General features: G+C 33.3%; 1 long non-coding RNA gene across 1 annotated transcript; it reads right to left on the reverse strand.

Moving 5' to 3' along the window:
• Positions 1 to 7,582: 7,582 nt before the first annotated feature.
• On the reverse strand, positions 7,583 to 9,028 carry LOC21411234. Its single transcript, XR_002902287.1, has 2 exons — positions 8,288 to 9,028; positions 7,583 to 8,145 (listed from the first exon to the last, which is right to left on the reverse strand). It is a non-coding gene; the product is annotated as an uncharacterized LOC21411234 (long non-coding RNA).
• Between the last annotated feature and the right edge of the window lie 1,626 nt (positions 9,029 to 10,654).

Raw genomic sequence — 10,654 nt, forward strand, 5'->3', positions numbered from 1 at the left:
TCGGCTCGGGTCGACTAGCTGATGGGCTGATGGGCTTTGGGCCGAATTGGGCTTTTCTTGGGCTCAACTTTTGGGTTTTACTTGGTAAACTAGCCCAAATTCAATTTGTTTTCTTCAAAAACCTGAAAAATAAAATAAATCTAATTAAAATTAAATCCTCTAAATTTAGGAATATTTGAAATTAAAATCACAAAATTGATAAAATAGTTTGACAATTATGAACATTAAAAGTGTAAATTCGTGCACTTATCACCAGCCAACTGGGACCTTGGCTAAAATTCTCCCTCCAGAGATCCGTGTCGGTAAGACATTTCCAGTGAGGTCTAGGGGCAGCATTCGATGCACTTAGAGGAATGTTTACCCCATAAGGGAATGTAATAGGTCGTTGGGTCAGCCAGACGTGGCTTCGTGGCCATTTGGGCGAGGTCAGGGAGTGGCAGCCAACGTGGTTTCGTGGCTGTTTTGGGCGAGGTCAGGGAGTGGCAGCCAACATGGCTTCGTGGCTGTTTTGGGCGAGGTCAGGGAACAACAGGGTGAACAGTGATTTTTCCCTCCCATTTGTATGTGTTCCGGCATTTTTATGGTCTTGAGAAAAATGGACTGCCTTGGGCCTCTGGGAAGACATAGAGGGGTTGAACGAAAATAAGGAAAAGAAAGATATGGAGAAATGTTGTCTTGTGTCTCAGTGCAAGGTAATGGACTAACAAGTTTTTTAGACTGCCTATAGTAGGTTTTATTTCATCTAATTTCCTCCATTACCCATATTATCCTACTTCCCTCATAGACCCAGGACCACCCCAAGTGGGCCAAGGATCTAATTGGGCCGGATAATAATAGGTCCGGTCACATTCTTTGACCTGCCAAACCACGGCCCACATAGAAGTCCCCGAACGTGGCTTGGGTCCATGTACCATACCTGGAGTTGCATTTATTCGATTTGGGCCGGGCCGATATCTTGTAAAATTTTGGGTATCAACATAAACAAAAATAAAGATCAAGATCAAGGTAATATGTCCTAAGATTTTCAATCTCCATAATAATTATCACTAATTTTTTTAAAAAATTGTATTTTGTAGTTCTGAAGAACAACAAAAATAAGAAAACAAGGAATGTAACACATATTAAGAAACATTTCACTAAAATTTTATATAAATATGTCTACATATATATGTATGTATAAATTAATACTACACTACAAAAAATTTTAACTTTATGTATAATATAACAATTGTCTTGCGTAACGCACAGGCGCACGACTAGTCTTTATCTAATCTAGTTAGATATGAACTGGATAAGTACTCTCTCAGTGAAGAAGCTCTTTGGAACAAGAATCGCTCCATACTGACAAAGCCATCAAGACAAAAATAAAAACAAAAAAATTAATAAAAATAGAAATAAAAAAAATGATCGAGACAAAATTATAAGGGAGAAAGTAAGTATTATTACAAAGATAAAAATCCCAAGAGATAAATTAAAATGGAAACAAAAATAAAGATAAAGATCAAGGTAATTTGTCCTAAGATTTTCAATCTCCCTAATAATTAACACTAATTTTTTTAATAAAATTGTATTTTGCAATTCTGAAGAACAACAAAAATAGGAAAACAAGGAATGTAACACATATTAAGAAACTTTTCACTAAAATTTTATATAAATATGTCTACATATATATGTATGTATAAATTAATACTACACCGCAAAAATTTTTAACTTTATGTATAATATAACAATTGTCTCGCATAACGCGCATGCGCACGACTAGTCTTTATCTAGTCTAGTTAGATATGAACTGGATAAGTACTCTCTCAAGGGAGAAGCTCTTTGGAACAAGACTCGCTCCATACTCACAAAGCTGTCAAGACAAAAACAAAAATAAAAAAATTAATAAAAATAGAAATAAAAAAAAACGGTCGAGACAAAATTATAAGGGAGAAAGTAAATATTATTGCAAAGATAAAAATCGCAAGAGATCAACTAAAATGGAAACAAAAATAAAGATAAAGATCAAAGTAATTTGTCCTAAGATTTTCAATCTCCCTGATAATTATCACTAATATTTTTTCAAATTTATGTTTTATAGTTTTGAAGACCAACAAAAATAGGAAAACAAGGAATGTAACACATATTAAGAAACATTTCACTAAAATTTTATATAAATATGTCTACATATATATGTATGTATAAATTAATACTACACTGTAAAATTTTTTAACTTTATGTATAATATAACAATTGTCTCGCGTAACGCGCATGCGCACGACTAATCTTTATCTACTCTAGTTAGATATGAATTGGATAAGTACTCTATCAGTGGAGAAGCCTTTTGGAACAACACTCGCTCCTTAGTCACAAAGCCGTCAAGACAAAAATAAAATAAAAAATTAATAAAAATAAAAATAAAAATAAAAAAACGGTCGAGACAAAATTATAAGGGAGAAAGTAAATATTATTGCAAAGATCAAAATCCCAAGAGATAAACTAAAACGGAAACAAAAACAAAGATAAAGATCAAAGTAATATTTCCTATGATTTTCAATCTCCCTAATAATTATCACTAATTTTTTTAAAAATTTGTATTTTGCAGTTCTGAAGAACAACAAAAATAGAAAAACAAGGAATGTAACACATATTAAGAAACTTTTGACTAAACTTTTATATAAATATGTCTACATATATATGTATGTATAAATTAATACTACACCGCAAAAATTTTTAACTTTATGTATAATATAACAATTGTCTCGTGTAACGCGCATGCACACGACTAGTATTTATCTAGTCTAGTTAGATATGAACTGCATAAGTACTCTCTCAGTGGAGAAACTTTTTATAGAACAAGACTTGCTCCTTACTCAGAAAACCGTCAAGACAAAAAAAAATAAAAAATTACTAAAAACAAACATAAAAATAAAAAAACGGTAGAGACAAAATTATATGGGAGAAAGTAAATATTATTGCAAAGATCAAAATCCCAAGAGATAAACTAAAATGGAAATAAAAATAAAGATAAAAATAAAAATTAAGGTAATATGTCCTACGATTTTTAATCTCCCTAATAATTATCACTAATTTTTTTAAAAATTTGTATTTTGTAGTTCTGAAGAACAACAAAAATAGAAAAACAAGGAATGCAACACATATTAAGAAACTTTTCACTAAAATTTATATAAATATGTCTACATATATATGTATGTATAAATTAATACTCCACTGCAAAATTTTTTAACTTTATGTATAATATAACAATTGTCTCGCGTAACGCGCATGCACACGACTAGTCTTTATCTAGTCTAGTTAGATATGAACTGGATAAGTACTCTCTCAGTGGACAAGCTTTTTGGAACAAGACTCGCTCCTTGCTCACAAAGCCGTCAAGACAAAAGGAAAATTAAAAAATTTAATAAAAATAAACATAAAAATTAAAAAAAAAAATGGTGGAAACAAAATTATAAGGGAGAAAGTAAATATTATTGCAAAGATCAAAATCCCATGAGATAAACTAAAATGAAAATAAAAATAAAGATCAAGATCAAGGTAATATGTCCTAAGATTTTCAATCTCCCTAATAATTATCACTAATTTTTTTTTAAAAAAATTTGTATTTTGCGGTTTTAAAGAACAATAAAAATAGGAAAACAAAGAATGTAACACATATTAAGAAACTTTTCCCTAAAATTTTATATAAATATGTCTACATATATATGTATGTATAAATTAATACTACACTGCAAAAATTTTCAACTATATGTATAATATAACAATTGTCTCGCGTAACATGCAGGCGCACGACTAGTCTTTATCTAGTCTAGTTAGATATGAACTGGATAAGTACTCTCTCAATAGAGAAACTCTTTGGAACAAGACTCGGTCCTTACTCACAAAGCCGTCAAGACAAAAATAAAAAAAAATTAATAAAAATAAAAATAAAAATAAAAAAAACAGTCGAGACAAAATTGTAAGGGAGAATGTAAATATTATTGCAAAGATAAAAATCCCAAGAGATAAACTGTAACACCCTGAAGAATTAATTGAGATTAATTAAGGTAATTAAGATTTATTAGTGTGGCTAATCTGATTTAATTAATTGATTATTGATTAACAAATTTTCTGACGTGTAAATTTAAATAATTCAAAGGTATATAAATATTCTTAGTATTTACATTTTTACCTAGAAGTGTGTATGAGCACATTCTCTGGACTGTTATTTCAAACATTTTGATACTTGTCCATTTTCATTTTCCTTTTCTTTTCCTTTTCCTTCCTTTTCTTTTCCTTTCCATGCACCTCACTCTCTCTCTTCACTCCCGTACTCACTCTCTCTCACTCTCACTCTCGAACTCACTCACTCACTCACTCTCTCTCTCTCTCTCTCTCTCTCTCTCTCTCTCCCATTTTTGTTTCAAAACCAACCGGATTTTGAACCAAAGAAGGATTCCAAGAAGTTTTCAACGCCAAGAGAAGGATTCAAGGTAAGGTTTCTAAAAAACTTCTCTTGAATCTCGGATTTTTGGATTTAAAAACTTATTTTTGGTTCGAAATGGATTTTGATGGATTTTGAGTAAAACCATGGTAGAAATTGGAGATCTTAGGTTCTTTGGACTTGATTTAGTGCCTAGAACCCGAATCTACTTGTTTTCCCTTGAGATATTTTGATTTGGGACTGGAGTTGTAGGTGTTCAAACTGATTTTGTGGGTTTTCTCGCACTGGTGTTCTTCACCGGTCGACTGGATTGCATTGGCCTCACCGGTCGACCTGTTCGGTCGACCGGATTGCACACCACCGGTCGACCGGTGGTGTTGCACTGTTCTGTCATCGGTTGACCAGTGTACACGGGGTTTGACCTTGTTTTTCCTAAAAATGCTGTTTTGACCTCGGTTTTCTAAGAGAACCCAAATTAGCTTCGTTTGGGGACCTAGAATTTATGGATTAGCATCTTTAATCCATGTTTTGGAATCAAAACCCTTGGAATGATGATTTGAAACATTAAATGGTTTATGAAACCGGTAAATGAATTATGGCACACTAATAGGAAATCAAAGGATATAATTGAGACTGAATTGCTTTAGGAATGAGAATTGAATCCTAAAGTGTTGTCTTGTATCAGTGTTAGCTGAGGACTCGGATTGAGGGGCTTGAGAAAGTAGAAGCCGGAATAGTGCACCGCTAGCCACAAGTTTGATATTTACGAGGTAGGATTCCTTATCCCTTTTCTTTGTGAGCCTAATTTTAAAAGAGTTTTGGCCTTGTAAATGTTTTAAAGAAAAGGGGCTTGTTTGTGAAAGAAAAGTCTTTAAAACCGATGGCTTGTTGTAGTTCATGGTACCCATGGCTTGTTGTAGTACATGGGACCATGGCTTGTTGTAGTTCATGGGACTCATGGCTTGTTGTAGTTCATGAGATTATAATGAATGATTTCATAAAGTTTAATGAGTGATTTTTTAAGATAAGAGATTTTGCGAATCGGTAAACTGGCTGATGGCCAAGATAGGATGTGGAGAGTGCATCTTTGGAGGCAGAACCCGAAACCCGGCCCGGGGGTGATATGGCTTGTGCACGTGATTGTGTAAGTAATTTATCATAATATAAATTACTTGTTGATGCCTGTAATACGGATATTTTCAGATATATTTCCTTACTTCAGCGTATTCTTTACGAAGGGTTGGACTTGGTCGTAGTGAGCATTGGTACACCAGGGCTTTAAAGTGATGAAAACCCCAATTCACAATTTGATGATGAGTCCAAGGACAAGATCTTCAAATAACTATGGACACAAATTATAATACAGGCTTAAAATAGCAGCATCAAAGTTCAAATCGCGAACTGAGCTTTTCATCACTTCAAAACTTTGGTGCACCGATGCTCACAACAATGAAGTCGTATACAACTGAGATTAAAAAAAATACAATAAAGTAAGACCACACATATTACTATCCAAGAAAAGGAAATGTGAATAATGAGAGGAAGGAAGAATAAGGAAGAGGAAGAAGGGTTGGAGACCCTTGGAGCTGCTTGAGACTTGAGAGTGTGGGTAATGGAATGGAAGGAGGCGTGTGTGTGTGTATATATATATATATATATATATATATGTATGTATATATATAGGCCCTCGTTTAGGCAAAACCAGACAAAATACATTGAGATTTTTTCCAGTTTGTTTTTAAACTTTGACTTTAATGAAGACTTTGGAGATTAGTTTGGAAAAATTGATGTGGTCACAAATTCACGATGCCGATATTAATGAAAAGGTAGTACAATAATAAAAAGCGCGGTTCAATGCATGAGGAGACGTATTATTGAGGAGAAGAAAGTTGTGAATGAAAAACAGCTTCGTAGTTACGTTGTTGATCATGATATTATTGGTGTGATATGACGACGATACATAGACACCATTAATATTATTTGGTTGAAAGTTGTGTAGGTGGCGACTGGCAAGTAAATCATATACATTGGCATTTTCTTGTCTTGTCTTGTGGGACTCTAAATTAGGTTATATATTCCCAAAGAAAGTTATTTAGGAGTATTTACTACTGGCTGGAACAAAGAGATAAGGATCGGTCATAGATCAGGAGACTTAACTCTTTTGGCGGCCAATTCATTTCTGATGTGGTTGATATGTAGCCCTAGCTACCATTAATTGGAGTGTAAACAAATTGAAACTAGAATTTCTTAATATAAGGTCTTTCTAACACTAGGAATATCCCTGTCAGTCATGCAAGTTTCCAAACGTGAAATCGAATCAAAACACATTAAAATAAACAAATATATAACGTTGCCAGGTCTTACGTTTTAAAGCATACTACTACTAGTCCTAACGATTCTTTCATACTTTATTGAACAATTGTAGTACATAGCTGATGCATTTCCTTCTGGCGTCCGTGACAAAATTCCTTCAATTTGGAAGGGAGCGAAACTAATACTGATATGGTTTTTAAACCAATTACCACCAGTAGGGCTTTTTTTTTCTTTTTTTCTTTTTTTATAAATGATTCAAAATTATAAATTAATTTGTTAGAGATTTCTACATGCACTACCAATACAATTTGTTCTGAACATCTGGTATGCATATTTTTTTTTCTTTTAAATTTAATGGGATTTACGACTCATGGTTTATTATTATTATTATTATTATTATTATTATTATTTTGATGTTGTTGTTTTGTCTGTAATCATTTTGATTTCTTCCTAGCTCTTAAATGAGTCTCTGACTTCAAATATTAGTTGTTGTGGGGGTAAGAGAAATGAAAATTATTAACTCCTAGGATTGATTTTTCAACTATCAAAAATATTAATTTGTCAAACAAATATCACTGAGTGCGACTAGTGAAGGCTGTGTATGCTATGCATTTGAACTCATTAATTGTGCATCATACCTTAAAACAAACTTGATATTACACAGAGGGTATCAAAGTCTACTAACAACCAACCACCTAATTGACCACCCAAATTTTAATTTTAATTTTAAATTTTTTTTTATTTCTCCACCCAAATTAACCGGTGGGACATTTTTTCAGTACCCTTCTCAGCAAGATTTTTGGAATCCTGTCCCATAAACGTTAATACCATTTTCATGGAAAACTTTACTTAAAAATAATAACTAATAAACACTCCAATAGGTTTTTAGTGTCTTTCATTTTATCGAGTAAAATACACCAACCGAGTACACATGAGTACGGTTACACTATCTCTACAACCCTTTTTCTTCCAGCCAAAAGAAAAAAAAAAAGTAAAAAGTAAAATTAGAACTATCTCTTCTTTTTCCCACCCTTGCCGGATTTAGAAGTTCCAGCGCATTCGACACGGATGCAGGCTCTTGCTTCTTGGTCCTGCCAGGATGTCTCGTCTCGGCACAAACTCTGCACAATTCGCAACATCAGCTGTTTCCCTGCAATACAGTCGCAACACGATACTGTAAACGACATCCATCCTACTGTTTCTTGAACCCTCGAGGGGTAATAACTTTCAAAATACATTCACTCTCTTAAAATTTCTCTCAAAACTATTAATTTGTTGGCTGGGGAATTGGGTTGTGAAGTGGGATCTTGGCCGATGAAATACTTGGGTTTACCCTTAAAGGGGGGAATCCTTTGTCGAGAGAATTATTTTAACTTCAAGACAGTTGTTCAGCTGATAACACATTTCTGCAGCTTCAAAAAAAAAAAAAAAAAAAAACATGTAGTGAGGAAAATGAGCCATGCTCTTTGCTAGCATTTATAAAATAAATAAAACATTGACATTGTTGCATGATAATGGGCAGATTACTAGTAATTTGAAAAACTTGTATCGTACCTTGGGACCAATTGAGTTGAGCTTCACAACAGACCTAGCTTTTGTTTAAAGTTTCAATCATGACATCTATTCAATACGAGCACTTAAAAGAGAATTAATAATAGAAAAAAGAAAAGCAATGTCACTCCATGCAATGAGAAATTGATGATACCACCAAATGATTTTGGTGATGCGATTGTCTGAGTTGGTGAGTAAATTGCATGATCTTACTTTCAGCGTATTCTTTACGAAAGCTTGGACTTGGTCGTAGTGAGCATTGGCACACCACAGCTTTAAAGTGACGAAAAACCCAATTCGCAATTTGATGATCAAGAGCTTCAGATAAATATGGATACACAAAATAATAATAATAATAATAATAATAATAATAATAATAATAATAATAATAATAATAATACAGCCCCGAAAATTGCAGTTTCAAAGTTGAGCGGCTGAATTTACACACACATTAAAACATTAGAGGGCGCAACAAGTACGAGTGGGCTACACAAATATTCAAAGCTCTTTCCTTTGGACTCTTCAAATCGCGAACTGAGCTTTTCATCACTTCAAAACTTTGGTGCACCCATGCTCACAACAATGAAGTCGTATACAACTGAGATTAAAAAAATACAATAAAGTAAGACCACACATATTACTATACAAGAAAAGGAAATGTGAATAATGAGAGGAAGGAAGAATAAGGAAGAGGAACAAGGGTTGGAGGCTTTGGAGCTGCTTGAGACTTGAGAGTGAGGGTAATGGAATGGAAGGATATGTACATCACAACTCATAAGTAGCCACATATTATGAGTTACGATCATCCAAAAAGCAAATGAGAAAATTGACTAAAATGCCCTTTCACCACGTTTTTTAAAAAATGACCATACATTCGCCCTTGAAGATAAGTTAGTACAATAATTAAGTGTGTTCCCACGCTACGCACGAGGAAAAGTATTAGTACAATAATTAGGTGGCAAGTAAATCATATTGACGTGGGAGACTTTAAAGCCTCGTTCATTTCATGGACTCGAATTTTCAATTTTAAATTTTTACAGGTAAAAGTTTTAAAAAAATACCACATCTAATTTTTTCTGTTACAGTTAAAAACTCTCAGAAAATGTCACATTTTAGCTCGAATTGAAAACTTGAATTATGTTATATACTTGAATTCAAGTTATTTAGGAGTTGCGTTGCGCACGTAGTTGCCCAAATATTTAGTACTGGAATGAAGAGATAAAAGTCGTCAAGGGCACAACTCAATTGGCCAATTTCTCATCTTCAACATTAGATTCGGTGATATCTACTTCTCCTCAAATTCAATTTCTTGGTTGGAGTGTAAACGATTGAATTCAATCAATTCTTGTATTTTGTTTACACACATATCTTAGCTACTAGACTGTCTATATGCTCATGACATGGAAGACCCTATACTCCTTTGTACTACTAATACATTATGTTTTTCAACTGTTGAATTTGTATCAGAATAGATTGTTTTAATGAGATTTTGATCAGATCTGTCGATAATTAATATGCATTACTGACTCATGGTATTTTGATGTTGTTGCTTTATCTGTAATCATTTTGATTTCTTGCTGGCTCTTAATGAGTGTTGAGCTCAAATATTAGGTGTTGTGGGGTAAGAGAAAGGAAAATTGTTCAACTTCTAGGATTGGTTTTTCAACAATCAAAATATTAATTTGTCAAACAAATATGATCGCAGCGCACTACTGGTGTTTGGTGGTTGGCGCGCGGATCACTCTGACCATCCGACCCCAATCCATAAGGGTCTTCTGTGGCCGGGACCATCGAATCATCCCATAACTATTCACTTGACAAGACAGTAGTCGCACAAGGCCACAATGCATACAATCAATGAATGAAAAACCTCCAAATGGTTTGGGGGCCACTTCTCGTACCATTGTTAGGGCCTACGGTGTGACGACCCTCCTATGAGGCCGCCACTGTAACTTAAACTTTAACTTGTACTTATTGGGGTTTCTTAAAATTTGCGGAACATTTTTTTTTTTTTAATATAAGAAAGAATACTTTCATAATTTGTAACAATAATTTCAAATAAGTGAATCACTAAATTTCTTAAAGCTTTTCTTAATTTCAGTTAAGATAAAACGTTCTAAAAATATCTTTCAAACAGAGCAGCATTTGAACTCTTATTTCAAATGCTCTTTAAAAGCCTTTCTAAAACTAGCCAATTCAATCGGGCCATTTAATTTTGACTTTAAAACGGATTTCGTGAGAAATCTTAAATTCAAGTACATCTTAAAGCCCTTTTAAAATCAATCATTTAAATCGTCATGTTTAAAATTTATTTATTTGTTGCATGCTCTGTTACAACGTTCTAAAACTTAAATACTCAAAACGAGGGTT

The sequence above is a fragment of the Morus notabilis genome, unplaced genomic scaffold (assembly GCF_000414095.1).
Source record: "Morus notabilis unplaced genomic scaffold, ASM41409v2 Scaffold1780, whole genome shotgun sequence".
Classification (NCBI taxonomy): domain Eukaryota; kingdom Viridiplantae; phylum Streptophyta; class Magnoliopsida; order Rosales; family Moraceae; genus Morus; species Morus notabilis.